The 15228-nt window shown below is 44.0% G+C and overlaps 1 long non-coding RNA gene across 2 annotated transcripts in view; it reads right to left on the reverse strand.

Moving 5' to 3' along the window:
* Positions 1-14487, reverse strand: part of LOC132387328 (uncharacterized) — a 31805-nt gene extending 17318 nt beyond the window's left edge. The window contains exons 1-4 of one of the 2 annotated variants that reach the window (XR_009509859.1): positions 14205-14487; positions 13760-13931; positions 7809-7878; positions 1866-2217 (exon numbers count right to left, since the gene is read on the reverse strand). This is a non-coding gene — a long non-coding RNA (uncharacterized LOC132387328). The remainder of the gene's footprint in view (positions 1-1865; positions 2218-7808; positions 7879-13759; positions 13932-14204) is intronic. The other variant, XR_009509860.1, reaches the window with a different exon arrangement.
* Between the last annotated feature and the right edge of the window lie 741 nt (positions 14488-15228).

A 15228-nucleotide genomic window follows, 5' to 3' on the forward strand; every position in this document is an offset into this window, starting at 1 on the left:
TGCCTTACATGTGGTAAATGCCCCTGAAAGTACAAAGACACACTTCTCCAACTTCCCCTATAAAGTCTCAAAACTCTGGTATCACACAAAATGCTGGTGGAACGCAACAGGCGAGGCAGCATCTATAGGGAGAAGGGCTGTCGAAGTTTCGGGCCGAGACCCTTCGTCAGGACTAACTGAACGGAAAGATAGTAAGAGATTTGAAAGTGGGGGGGAATTCAAAATGTCAGGAGAAGACCGGAGGGGGTGGGGTGAAGCTGAGAGCCAGAGAGGTGATTGGTAAAAGGGTTACAGAGCTCGAGAAGGGAAAGGATCATGGGACGGGATGCCGAGTGAGAAGGAAAAGGGGAGGGGAGCACCAGAGGGAGATGGAGAACAGGCAGAGTGATGCGCAGAGAGAGAAAGAAAAAATAAAGGGAGAAAGGGGAAAAAAACTAAATATGTCAGGGATGGGGTAAGAAGGTGCATTAACGGAAGTTAGAGAAGTCAATGTTCATGCCATCAGGTTGGAGGCTAACCAGCTGGTATAAAAGGTGTTATTCCTCCAACCTGAGTGTGGGGTGAAGGGTCTCGGCCCGAAACGTCGACAGTGCTTCTCCTAATAGATGCTGCCTGGCCTGCTGTGTTCCTCCAGCATTTTCTGTGTCTTGTTTTAATATTCAGTAACCCAGGTTACAGGGTCCAAGACCAGGTTCCAGATGGACAGGGTGGTGAAGAGGGGTTTGGAACACTGTCCTTCAGTCAGGGCACCGAATATAGAAGCTGGGAAGAAATGGTGCAGATGCACACCACGTTGGTTTCGCCGCATTTTGCAAATAGTGTTTAGTTCAGGTCGCCCTGCTGTATGACAGACACCAATCAGCTGGAAAGAGTGCAGAGGAGATTTACTGGGATGTGACTGGATCTCAAAGGACTGAATTGTGAAAGGTGTTTTGGACAATTTTCCCTGGAATGTCAGAGAATGAGTGCTGGTATTGCAGAGGTGTATTGCAGTGTGGGTCGAATAAAACAGTCTTTCTGCCAGTGTTGGGGAATCAGGAACCGGAAGGCATTGGTGTAAGAGGAGATCTAATAGGAACCTGAAGGGCAACATTTCCAAGCACAGGCTGGACAGCAAATGGAATGAGCTACTGGGGGAGTGGTTGAATGAGGTACATCGAAGCAGTACTCGGACAGGCTAATGGGAAGGAAAGGTTTTGAAGGATATGGGTCAGAAGGTGGGAAATGGGACAAGGACGGAGGATAACATTGTTCATAATATCGTTGTGAGGCGGTTACAGACCAGAAGCTCAGATGGGAATTTTGGTCAGTGTGGACCATTTGAGCTGAAGACTTGTTTCTGTGCTGTGTGAATCTGACTGTAAACCCTCTTGGTTTAGTTCAATGACATTAAACTTTTCTAAATGACTTGTCATTTCTTCACAGATTATAGACTCCAGTACAGTTACCTACTTTGTTTTCCTTTCTCTTCCACCCTTCAGCAATGGTTTTCAGCTCCACTGGGACCTTTCTGTAACAGTGATTTTTGACAGATTCCAATGTCTCTACTTTCTCTCCAGCCTTCCTGTGAAACCGTCTGGTGCAGGTCGTTGGGAACTGGATATTTTTGCTTTTAGTCCCATTAGTTTATCACCCCTGATGGTGATTGCTACACATTATGGCACAGCATTGAAATGTCACCGTTAGATATCTGTAGGATGTTTGCTGTGTCCCCACTGAAAACACTAATGGAAATTATTGAGTTAACTAATCTGTTTTTCCTTGATATTTTTATCTTTTGTCGCATCATGAGTTACTGGAAAAATCCCGACTGTTTTGTCCACCCTGTCGTTGCCTCTTTGTTTGTTCTCTGAGTTAATATTTACCTTGAACTCTTTTAACCACAGACTGTTGTTTGCTCCCTGTGATTCCTCTGTCTGATCGGGATAAATGTCGGCTCTAACGAACCTTCTCCTTAAACATCTGCCACTGCTCATATTCAGGATCCTTCACCGCAAGAACTCTCTGTAATACCACCTCTTTACACAGATTACAACTGAAATGGCATGTTCCTGGGTAAATAAACTACTGTATGAAACTGTCTCTGACCATTCCACAAATTCCTCTTCCACTGAACCAGTCTGATTATTTTAATCAATAAACAAACAGAAGCAAACACACAGAGAATGTTGGAGGAACTCAGCAACCAGTCGACAGCTCGGGCTGGGAACCTTCATTCTGATTAAAGAGAAAGAGACAAAAGCCAGAATTAGGTGATGGGGGAGGAGTAGAAGGACAAGTGAGTGCGGGAGGGGTCTGGTTTCTGGAGGAACGATTATGTGAAGAGCTGAGTGACAGGCAGAAAAGGCAAAGAGATGAAGAGAAAGGAATCTAACAGGAGAGACGCAGGACCACGGGATTACACAAAAGAGATGGAGAGCCAGACAGAATTGATGAGGAGGTCATGGCGGTGCGTGAGGGGAAGTGAAGGAGTAAAAAGCCACCAGAATGGGGCGGGGGGATCCGAAGGAACGCTGAGGTGGAGTGGGCGGAAGAAGCACAGGATATTCATTTCTTGAATTTGAAGAAATCAATGTTCATGCCGTCGAGATTGGAGGCTACACAATCGGAATATGAGTCGTTGCTCATTCAACATATACTTGGCCTCATCGCAGCAGGAGAGGGGGCCATAGTCAGACATGCTGTTGATGGCCCTCCGCTGGTCAGGTTCGACCATGGATATTGTACCTTCGCGGATGAAAGTCAATATGCAAGTCAGGGTAGTACGATACATAAAGCAAGCTGTTGCCCATGCAGGGGTGAATGCTCTCCACGCAGCTGATGAATCCAGAGCAATGGTCGAGACCGATGCAGTCAGGCACCAGAGGTGTCGCAGAATTAGGGGTGTGCCTCGAAGTAGGGATGACCGTCTCTAATGACATTTGAAATATTTCTGTCACTGCCCTAGCTGTATCTACAATAACTTCCCTCAAGGTCCTAGAGGAAATCCTGTCAGGACCCGAAGGCTTTTGCCATTTTATATTCGTTAAAAGCGCCAGTACTTCCTCTTTTTTAGTCATCATTGTTTCCACAACTACCATACTTGTTTCCCTTATCTTACATGATACAATATCCTTCTCCTTATTGAATACCGAAGAAAATAAATTGTTCAAAATCGACCCCATCTCTTTTGGCTCCACATATAGCTGTCCACTCTGATTTTCTAAGGGACCAATTTTATCCCTTACTATCCTTTTGCTATTGATATAACTGTAGAAACCTTGAGGATTTATTTTCACCAGACTTGCCAAAGCAACCTCGTATCTTCTTTTAGCTTTTCTATTTTCTTCCTTAAGATTTACTTATATTCTTTATATTCCTCAAACACGTCATTTACACCATGCTGCCTATATTTATTATAGACCTTTCTCTTTTTCGAAATAATCTTCCAATGTCCCTTGAAAACCATGCCTCTCTCAAATATCTCACACTCTCTCATACCCGGACTCCAGCACCATCAATACTGGTTCCAACGACCATGGAATGGCCCCGCCGTCGATATCGGCTGCCACAATAACCCAGGGCATATTCAAAACCCGGACTCCAGCATCATCAATGCCAGTTCCAACGACCATGGACACCTTCAACGCGATTGCGCAGACCCCAACTGTGACTCCAGCATTGAACACCAGGCCGGGTCTTCACGTGCTGCGGTTGTGACTCCTGTCTGACCTTCCCCAAGCACCACTCTGCAAACTCCTCTCCCTCAATCCCATCGTCAGCTCCTGGACCCTCAGAGGCTCCAACTTCCTCTCACCCTAATCCTTCCCTCTCCACCGACTTCACCAGCCTCTCCCCTGTGATCTTATCTCTCACCCGTGCCGGGTATTTACCATCCCCTCCGACATTCAACTCTCTGAGGCAGAGTGCTCTGTCCTCAGTAAAGACCTCATCTTTGTGCTCCTTCGCCCACACCTCAGCGAGTTCGACGTACGCCATGATGCTGAACTTTTCTTCCGCCGGCTCCGTCTACGAGCCTAATTCTTCGGCAAGGACTCTCCCACCCCCACCGATGACCCGTCTTCAACCAAACTCCTCTTCATGGACACCCCGCTCTGGTCTTCTGCCTGCTCTGGATCTCTTTATTGCTAGCTGCTGACGGAACATCAACCATCTGGACTTCACCGCACCTTGTTCCACTTCCAACCTCACTTCTTCCGAACGCTCTGCTCTCCACTCCCTCCGCACCAACCCCAAACTCAATATCAAACCCGCTGATAAGGGGGCGCTGTTGTGGCCTAGTGTACCGACCTCTACATGGCCGAGGCACAGCGACAACTCACTGATACCTCCTCTTACTTACGCCTCGATCATGACCCTACTAAGGAGTACCAGGCCACTGTCTCCCACACCATCACCAACCTTGTCAGCTCAGGGGAGCTCCCATCCCCTGCCACCAATCTCATAGTTCCCACACCCCGTACTTCCCGTCTCAGCCTCCTGCACAAGATCCACAAACCTGCCTGTCCAGGTAGACCTATTGTCTCAGCTTGCTTCTGCCCCACCGGACTCATTTCTGCGTATCCTGACACTGTTTTATCCAACCTTGTTCAATCCCTTCCCACCTATGTTCGTGACACTTCTCATGTTCTGAATTTTTTCAGTGATTTTTAGTTCTATTGCCCCCCACTGCATTATTTTCACCATAGACGTGCAGTCCCTATATACCTCCATCCCCCACCAAGAAGGTCTTAAAGCTCTCCAATTATTTTTGGATTCCAGACCAAACCAATTCCCGTCTATCACCACTCACCTCTGTCTAGATGAATTCGTTCTCACTCTCAATAATTTATCCTTTGGCTCCTCCCACTTCCTCCATACCAAAGGTGCAGGCAGGGGCACCCGCATGGGTCCCATCTACGTCAGCATTTCTGTTGGCTTTGTGGAGCAGTCCATGTTCCAAGCCTATACGAGTATCTGCCCCCCTCTTTTCCTTCGCTACATCGACGACTGCATTGGTGCTGCTTTCTGCACGCATGCTGAACACGTTGATTTCATTAACTTTCCCTCCAACTTCCATCCTGTTCTCAAATTTACCTGGTCCATTTCCGACACCTCCCTCCCCTTTCTTGATCTTCCTGTCTCCATCTCTGGAGACGGCTTATCTACAAATATCTTCTATAAGCCGACTGAATCTCACAGCTACCTGGACTATTTGAATTCCCACCATGTCTCTTGCAAAAATGTCATCCCCTCTTCGCAATTCCTGCGTCTCCGCCGCATCTGCTCTTGGGATGAGGCTTTTCATTCCAGGACGAAGGAGATGTCTTCCTTTTTCTATATACCGTCTGGGCAGCATCCAACTTGATGGCATGAACATTGACTTCTCTAACTTTCGTTAATACCCCTCGCCTTCTTACCCCATCCCTGATTTAGTGATTCCCCCCCCCCGCCACTTTCTGTTCTCTCTCTGTCCATCATGCTGCCTGTTCTCCATCTCACTCTGGTGTTCCTCTCCACCTTTCTTTCTCCCTAGGCCTCCCGTCCCATGTTCCTTTCCCTTCTCCAGCCCTGTATCCCTTGTGCCAATCAACTCTCTAGCTTTTTGCTTCAACCCACCCGCTCAGGTCTTTTCTTATATTTTTGCGTTTCCCCCTCCACCTCCTATTTTCAAATCTTTGTCTTTTCTTTCAGTTAGTCCTGACGAATGGTCTCGGCCCGAAACATCGACAATGCTTCTTTCCATAAATGCTGCCTGGCCTGCTGCGTTCCACCTTCATCTTGTGTGTGTTTCTCGAATTAGCAGCATCTGCAGATTTCCTTGTGTTTACATTGATTTCTTACAATTTTAAAAGTAAGGTTGCTATTAATTGATACCAAATTATTCAAAGGAAAATGTTCATTCTTATGAAAATTTATTTTGTCCTGAAAACTAGCAAAAACAGGAGAATGAAGGAAGTACGAAAGGTAATGAAGTCTTAACATTAGAAATATAAAGCAAAAGGTCTTCGGCATAATGCAAAAGTTCTAAAGAAAGGACATATTTGACACAGCTTTGTGGACCAAGGAGCCTGTATTGTGCTGTTGCAATTCTGTGTTCTGTATGTTCCTATTCTACCTGTTTCCTCAACACTACATGCCCTTCCACGAATCTTTCTAACATCTGAAACTTGGCAACACAGCCATCTATTCTATCATATAAGTCATTATATACAGCAAAAAAAAGAAGTGATCCCAACACCGACCACTGTGGAACACCACTGGCCACTGGCAGGTAGCTGGAAAAGGAGCATTTTATTCCCAATTGCTGCCTCTTACCAATCAGCCAATGACCTAACAATGTTAATAACATTCTAGTAATATCGTGGGCTCTTACTTTGGTAATCAGCCATCTGTGTGGTAACTTGTCAAAGGCCTTCCTAACATCCAGATAAACAAAATCCGCTGCATCCCATTTATCTATCCTACTTGTATTCTCCTCAAAGAATTCCAACAGGAAGACGTGAATTATTCAAAGAGTAAATAAATAGACTAAGCTCAGAGATAGTGCTTAGCCGATGACGAATTATTTTGACACAACTAAAGCATCCTTTTATCACTGACTGAAGAGTCATGGAAGATTGAAGATTGTCACCATCCAGACTATAGGTGATCCTGGCCCTCTGTGCAATTCCCAATCTACAATACAAGGTCAGCAATATTCATTTGTTACTGAAAGCTTGGAGCCATAAACATGGAATAAAATAAACATTTAACATTGAATCGGATAGAAAACCTGATTCATAAAGGTTTGGATACAGGAGGAAGTGGTTTATGATGAATGTTAAATTGTGCCAATGCTTAAAATAAGGGATAGCAAAAAATAAAGGCCTGAAAGAGGACCACAAGCTTTAGGTTTGGAGGCCATTGTGCCTCAATGACCCTGAGTTCTATGTTGTCTGGAGACAGGGGCTTCCGCTTTGGCTCTCGGCAGTATCAGCCGTACCAAATAGGTCAATAAGTAAAGGCCAGGCTAAGAGAGGTCCACGGGTCTGGGCGTTCAGCCAAGGAATAACAACTCTGACTGGTAAGACCAAACTGCTCCAGAAACAGCAATGAAGAATTATTCTAGATCTGAGTGTAAGGCTTCTCCTCAGTCTCCACGTGGGATGTGTACTGGACTGCACTGAAACCCAAGAGGAAGCTACTGACATGGTGAAGAAAGCCCTGACCACGGCCAGAGAAGGAAGACATTTATTTCTGCCCTAACTGTCAGTAGTGTAATTGGCAGAAAATATAAATAAAATAGTTGCACTTGGACTTTTAGCATTTTTCATTTTCAAATTATAACAGCTCAGAAGTGGTAGTCGGATGCAGCAAATTGAAGTACTTTATTACACAGAAGGAAACAACTCCAATGTCATGATGAACATCCTCTTATTAGTCGTGTGCTCTGAATCATTCACCAGGAAATGCTGATGGATATTTGCCATACACACACATACTCATTGCAGAAATCAAAATCATATTTCTGGAGGTGTATTTCCTTAGCATCAGCTTGGCTTACAATTGAGACTGGATACAATTGGAAAGGAAGCTGAAATGTTTTCTCTGGAACACCAGAGACTGAGGCGGGATCAGATAAAAGTTTATAAGATTAAAAGAGGCACAGATAGATTAGACAGGGAGTATCTGTTTCCCGTGGTTGAAATGTCAAATACCAAAGGGCAGGCATCTAGAGTGAGAAGGCATGGGTTCAAGGGGCACATGAGAGGTAGGCCTTTGACTCAGAGAGTTGTGGATGACTGGAATGCATTGTTCTTACGAGCTCTTAACAGATCTTTACTTACCAAACGGTTACCTGCTGTGTTCTGGACAGCTATGTGGGAATATGCATCTCAGACTTTCGCACATATTTTCCTGTGAATTGACAAGAAACAAAGAACAGAGAATTCAGCTTGCAGCTCCGTTATCTCAGACTATTGACTTTGTTGCCCATGGAAGAATTCCACAGCATGCTTTCTGGAGTGCTGTTGCACTGAAAAGGGTTCAGGTATGAGGACAGGTGACAGAAAATAGTTGAGAGAATAACACACGCCAATCCTCATGGAGGGATCAGAAATTAAATGAGGGAGCTAGGTTCCTGGGTGTGAAAATATTCGAGGACATAACCTGGACCCAACATATTTATGCTGTTGTAAAGAAGGTATTTCGGCGGCTATATTTCAATAGAAATTTGAGTAGATTTTGAATGTCACCAAAAACGCTATACTTTCTTGGAAGCTTGACAAAATTTGACATGTTAGCTGAAACATTTACAAGTTTCCACAGTTGTATGTTAGAGAGTATATTGACTGGTTTTCTCGTGGCCTGATATGGAAGCATCAATGCCATTGTACGGAAAAGCCTGTCAGTAGTAGTAAATATGGCCCAGTCCGTCATTGGTAAACCAAACCCACTAATCCCTCCTACCTACACCATGTCCAAATCCCTCCATCTTCCTGCATCAGATCACCTCTCAGTCTCTGGAGTTGCAGTGAAAACAACTATTTTATTACCCCTCTTGTGATAGTACACACCCTTTAACTGAGGCAGCATCCTGGTAAACATATTCTGCACCCTCTACAGAGCCTCCACATCCTTCCAAGTGTGGGGCCACCAGAACTTTATGCAGTGATGCTGACGTGGCCCAACGAGAGTTTTACCAAGTTGGAACATGAATTTTGAACTCAGTACCTCGACAAATAAATGAAAGCATTCTGTAAGCTTCTCGGAAGCAACATATCAACCTGTGTAGCTACATTCAACTAGCAATGAATGGGGATGCCATGATCTCTGCTCAGCAACACTCTAAAACACTCTGTCTCTTTGCATTTGCCCTGCAGAGTTGCAGTTCCTCACATTTCTCTGGGTCAAATTCCATCTGCCATTTCTCAGCCTATATCTGCAACTGATCTATATTTTGTTGTATTCATTGCCACTCCCTTGTACTATCCACAGCTCCGTCAATCCTGGTATCATCTGCTAATTTACTAACGAATCCATCTACATTTTCATCCAGGACATCTGGAGACATTACAAGCAGCAGAGGTCCCATAATAGATCGCTGTGAAACTCCACTAATCGAAGACCTCCAGCTCCAATGTTTTCCTTCAACCACTCCTCCTGTCTCTTATGCGAAAGCCAGTACTGACTCCAAACATCCAATTCCCTGCCAACCACATGCATCTGAATTTTCCGGATTACCATCCAAAAAGACTTTGCCCAGCGCCTGAGTAAAATCAATGTAGATACATGCACTGCCTACCCTTATCAAGCTCTATGTAAATAGCTTCTATTTGGATAAACAAGTTTGCCAAGAATAATCAATTGAAGGTGACCATGAACAAATAGGTCCTGACTCAGTGTCGTCAGTTGGGGGTCGTATGTCCTCACTGTCCCTGGGATCAAGTCCACATATTTAGACATCAAAGTTAACACTATTGCTGCCAGAAGAAGTGAGAAACAAGATACACTTAAACATCATCCATAACATTTCCAATCTGTTGAACCCATTTCCCTGCAATTTAGTGAAAGACTGTCTATAGCCGTAGTTATGTGACTTGTCAGGACCTCAGTCCGAGCATGATTCAGCTGTACCCTGTCCAATCAAATCATCTCCATTCCTCCCCAAAAGTGGGACCAAAGTATCATGAATATCAGCAATCTTCCTCCAGTCTTTGAGGCACACTTTTAACTCCCTAATCTAATTGATCCTGTAACAAGCGCACGCACTTTACATAACAATGCAGAGTATATTAACCTTTTGATTCTGATTCCTATATTTATTTCTTAGCTGCTTAGCAGTCACTTTTCAGTGGTTATCCTATTTGCTGGACTCACCTGGACCAGGACCACTGATCATTTTTTTTCTCCCACCCAAAATTCCTCCGCAGTTCAGATGTGATGCCCCAAATCTATTATTTACTTATTTATTGAGATGCAAGATGGAACAAGGACTTCCATCCCCTCAAGTTGCGCCACCTAGTAAACCAAGGTACAAGCTGTGTAATCACAGGACAATTTGTAATGATCAATTCCCAAGCCTATCGGTCTTTGAACCGTGAAAAGAAACTCGATCAGTCGGGAATATCCCAAGCTTTCCACTCAGTGGATGTAAAGAGACTCCGAGCATGATGGGACTGGAATTGTTCTCCAAACTCCGGAACGTCCCAGTCGCCCCACTCTTTGAGAAATGTGAAAGGCAGAAGATAGGAAACAAGGGGCTAGGTAATCAGACTTTAGTGGTAGGGACGATGTTGGAGTTGATTGTAAAGGATGTGGTTTAGAGATTCTGGAAGGCACGAATAGCTTGTCAGAGGCATGGTTTCCTTGAGAAAACCTTGCCTGACTAATCTGTTGGAATTCTTTGAAGAAAGAAAAAAAATAAGATACGCAAATATGTTGATGTTGTGTCGATGTAGATACGTTGATGTTGTGGACATAGATTTTCAGAAGGCTTTTCACAAGCTGCCACACTGTAACACTATAACACTATAACAAACTATAAACCCATGGTATTATAGAAAAGATACCAGCACGGATTCAAGAAGTGCTGATTGGCAGGAGGAAAAGAGCGGGGAGAATGGGATCCTTTTCTGATTCATTACCCTGACTATTGGTGTTCCTCATGGGTTTGTGTTGTGACCAATTTTTTTTTATTATTATATGAGAATGATTTGAGTGATGGGATTGATGGACCTGATGGAATTGATGGCCTTGTTGCAAAGTTTGCAGACGATACAAAGATAAGTGAATCGGCAGGTAGATTTGAAAGAATAGGGAAGATACAGAAGAATTCGACACATTAAGGGAATGGTCAAATAAGTGGCAGATGAATCCAATGTTGAGAGGTTTATGGTTGTAAACTTTGTTAGAAGAAATGAAGGTTTTACTGCTTTCTAAATGGAAATAAAACATAAAAATCTGAAGTGCAAAAGCATTTGGGATTCCTGTGCAGCATTTGAAAACTTAATTTGTAGGTTGATTCTGTGGTCAGGAAGGTAAATGCCGTGTAAAATTTTATTTCAAGAGAATCAGAATATAAAACCGAGGATTGAATGTCTTGTAATATGAAGAGCATTTAGAACATAGAACATGGAAAACTTCCAGCACAATGCAGGTCCTTTGGCCCACAATGGTTTACAGAACATTTTTTTGAATTTATAATTTACCCCGGATTACACATAGCCCTCTATTTTTTCTAAACTCCATGTTCCATCCCAGGAGTCTCTTCAAATACCCTATTGTATCCTCCTGCACCATTCCACAAACTCATCACTCACTGCTTAAAATACTTACCCCTGACATCTCCTCTGTATCTACTTCCAAACACCTTCAAAATGTGCCCTCACACATTAGCCTTTTCAGCCTTGTATAAGACCTCTGACTATCTGCACAAACTAAGCCCCTGATCATCTTATACACCTCTATTATGTCACCACTCATCCTTCGTTGCTCTGAGAAGAAAAGGACAAGATCATTCAATCTATTCTCAATGGGCATGCTCCTCACTACCGGGACCATCCTCGTAAATCTCCTCTGCACTCTCTCTGTAGTCTCCACATTCTTCCTTTTGTGCAGCGACCAGAACTGGGCACAGTATTCCAAGTGGGGTCTGACAGGCGTACTATATAGCTGCAATATTAACCTCTCGGCTCTTGATCTCAATCCCACAGTTGGTGAAGGCCAATGCACCGTATGTCTCATCAACCACAGTCAAACTGAACAGCAGCTTTGAGTGTCTTATGGACTTGGACCCTCTGTTCCTCTGTACAGACAACCAAATAAAGAAATGTTCCTCCAAACCATGGTGCACTCAGAAAACATATACCCACAAAGCACAGCACATAAAACACACCATTATCACAAATAAATGGCTAAAATAAAATTCACAATACATGCAGTGGGCAGCACGGGTGAATTGTAAAGAGTAAACAGTAAACAATAAACAGCTCACATTGCTCGTGATGAGACCTTGGTGGTGCGAGGATATTTATTAGGTTCTCAGCCTGAGGGAAGAAGCTGTTACCCAGTCTGGCAGTCGTAGACCTGATGCTCCAGCATTTAATTCCTAAAGATTGTGGGTGTCAAAGAGATTGGCGGATGTGTGGTACGAGACCTGAACAAATTCAACTTTGTTATTTCACTAATGCTGCCCTCAAACGTTGTTAACATTCATTCTGTCTTTGTTCCTTGAGCGTGTCCTGTCAACCAGCCAGTCCAGAATTCTTGTTGTCATGGAGAATGGCTGAGAACAGAAGCAGTTCTTGCAGTCTCCATTTCTCTAAGTTCATCTTTCTCCCTCTATGATACGTCAGTCTTCCATCAGCTGAATAACAGAACTGAGCAGCAACAAGATAAGCAAGGCCACATGGTCGACAGGCACCAGTAGAACACACAAAGGGTGAAATATACATTGATCAATTTGTACTTTTTATGACTGCACATAAAATATATTGGAATACGATGCACTGTTTCGATGTAAGTGAACAATTGGTGAGGTGTAGAAGAGGATATTTTAGGTCCGAATGTAAATGTCTGGGTCAATACGAGTGGCATTCAGATCTGTCACTGAAAGGGTAGCGATGAGCGTACTGGAAATATAGGTGCAGCAGATAAACACCAGTAACATTTTTAAACCTGATGTGGATGTAAGGCAAAGAACACCATGAATCTATCAAGTTCAGACAGTGACCAGCCTCTGATATCTGCTGGATAGTGGAACAGGTTTAGTAGTCCCACAGGAAACACTGAGATTCTAAAGTGTTTGCGATTATCACTCATCATTCACTCAAAATCTACATTATGCAAGCTGTCCTCTTACTACAATTGTTCTCTGGAGAACCTGCTCAGCATGGCCTAAGACAATTCATCTGGGTATGTTCCCATCTTGGCCCACAGACACTTCATAACGCCAGTCCATGGGGTTAATTCAGTATTAAGCCCGAAAGCTGAGTGCTGCTTACTATATATAAAGTCACACTCGATAACGGAGTCAGCTCACAGGGGAGCTGGAAGCACTAGTGACTGTAGATCAGTTTGACAATTGATCCTCTGCACTGGTTTGCCAGCTGACTGCACATCAGCTGGACTCGAAGAGCACAGGGCCAGTTCCAGAGCGAGCTGCTGCTCTGCTGACATCGGCAATCAGTGAGGAGCTTTTTCCACAAACTCAGTGTTAAAGATTCATCGGCTGAAAACACATGTCCACTATTACAAAAAGAAAATAATCTGAACTACTTAATAAAATAGATTTGGAGAAATATACTGCACAGAAAACAGGCACTTCAGCCAAACACATCCACTCTGAGCAAGTTACCTGAATGAGCTTCTTATTTGCCCTCAATGACCCTCTAAACCTTTCTAATCAATGCACATGTCCAAATGTCTTCTAAATGGTATAAACATGTCTATTAACTTAGTTTGTACTTAGTAAATCTGAGATGAATTTAGCCAGGGGATTTCCCAGCTTGTGAACTGGGAAGATCTGTGGAATGTCACTCTCTCTTTTTGGACTCTATGGAAAGTCTATGGTGGAGCACAGGGGCCGTCGGCTGAGTCCAATGCAGGATTTACAGTTGTCCAGTTATGGGGATTTCCCTCCACGGATACGTATTAGTCGCAATTAGAGATCAGACTTGACATCTGTTGCACAAAGACCAGCTCGTTCAATTCATACAAAGTCTGCAGGGTAACATAGTATTCCTCAGCTGACGAGAAATAAATCTCAATAATTTATTCACGATGCCTGATGACCTACCTTTTTCCCTTCAGGAGCTGGGGTTTGGATTCAAAGATATTAAGTGGTGTAAAGTGCTGACCACTGATTTGCTACGTGGAAGTGGGTGAGATGCTTCTGCATTGACAGAAAAGCTGATGTCATCCTGTTACATATTCCGGCAACAATGAATATATGAGTTCGGCAAGGGGTTCTGTATAACAAATAACACGTTTATTAAACACAGAAAACAAACCCCCCAAAAGTAACCAAACACTAACGTAACCGGAAACAGCTGTTAAAGCGATATTGCAAAAAGAGTTCTTTAAAGTAGTATTGCCAAAAGTTCGATATGCTCACAGTTCAGCTAAAAGGAGAGACTTTATAAGACTATTTAAATTTTCTTTCACGTCGCTTCACTTCGATACCCGATGTCGAACTTCTCCCACGACGAATTTACAAAACGGAACGGCTTAAAGGCACTGACCTTTCCTTTATCGCACTGTCCTCAATCTCCTGCTTTCCCGCAGAGATTAACACGTGAACAGTCCACGAAATCCTTTCGAATAAGGATTAAATAAGGTCGAACCCGTTTCACCGTCGAAGTAGATCCTCCTCGATCTTCGATCTTCACTCTCCACTGATTTCGGAACTAGCAGTATTTCAAGAACCTGCTGGCAATGATCTTTTAAACTTTTGGCATTTGATAAAACTTCACCCTTCAGCTAAACTGCGTCATCCCATTAAATCACGCAGTGGCATGAAATCAACTTGACAAATCCAGCCACGAGCTGCCTCCTCACAGGGTGGAGTCTTCCTTTTATAACCAGTTAAAAAAAAAACTGTCACATGATCTCTACTGGTGGGAAACTGACGTTATTTCACCATCACAAGACCATTACCTCAAGTCCAGTACAGCTTCAACCCCTGTCAAGTGACAAGGGCACCACTGTCATGTCACGAGTACGTAACCATCCATTCAGGGAATATACTGTTTTTAACTTTCCATTTGTTTTACAGTACCCAGTGAAAAGCATCCACTTCATGTGACAGAAGCCATAACAGATCATAAGTCTGTTGGTTATTCAAACTCTATCTGGAGACCTAATAGAGAAATCCCATCCTTACCCATTCTGGTTTTTCTTCACTCTCATCCCTACATCTAGACTCCTGACTCTTATCTGCCTCCTGACAAGCCTTTTGATAGTATCAAGTCTCCAGGAGCTTGTCAGGACGGGGACAGGATTGGACCCAAATGCAGAACGCAGGCACTGAAGTACTAGGGGTAGGACAGGATGGGGATGCCATGGCATGCAGGGGCTTATGCAGGCGGGGCTGGATCCCCGATTTCGTGATAGGGCAGGAGGATCCCAGAGCTCGTGGCGGGCCGCATGGATCCCGGGCAGGGCCACCTCCCAGGCTAAAAACACGGAGGCATCTGCAAGGAGCGGACACCTGGGCAGGTGCGGGGCACAACCCTTAGTGAGTAATGGGTGGAAAGGGCAGAATCC

Source organism: Hypanus sabinus, unplaced genomic scaffold (genome assembly GCF_030144855.1).
Source record: "Hypanus sabinus isolate sHypSab1 unplaced genomic scaffold, sHypSab1.hap1 scaffold_1742, whole genome shotgun sequence".
NCBI classification, from domain to species: Eukaryota; Metazoa; Chordata; class Chondrichthyes; order Myliobatiformes; family Dasyatidae; genus Hypanus; species Hypanus sabinus.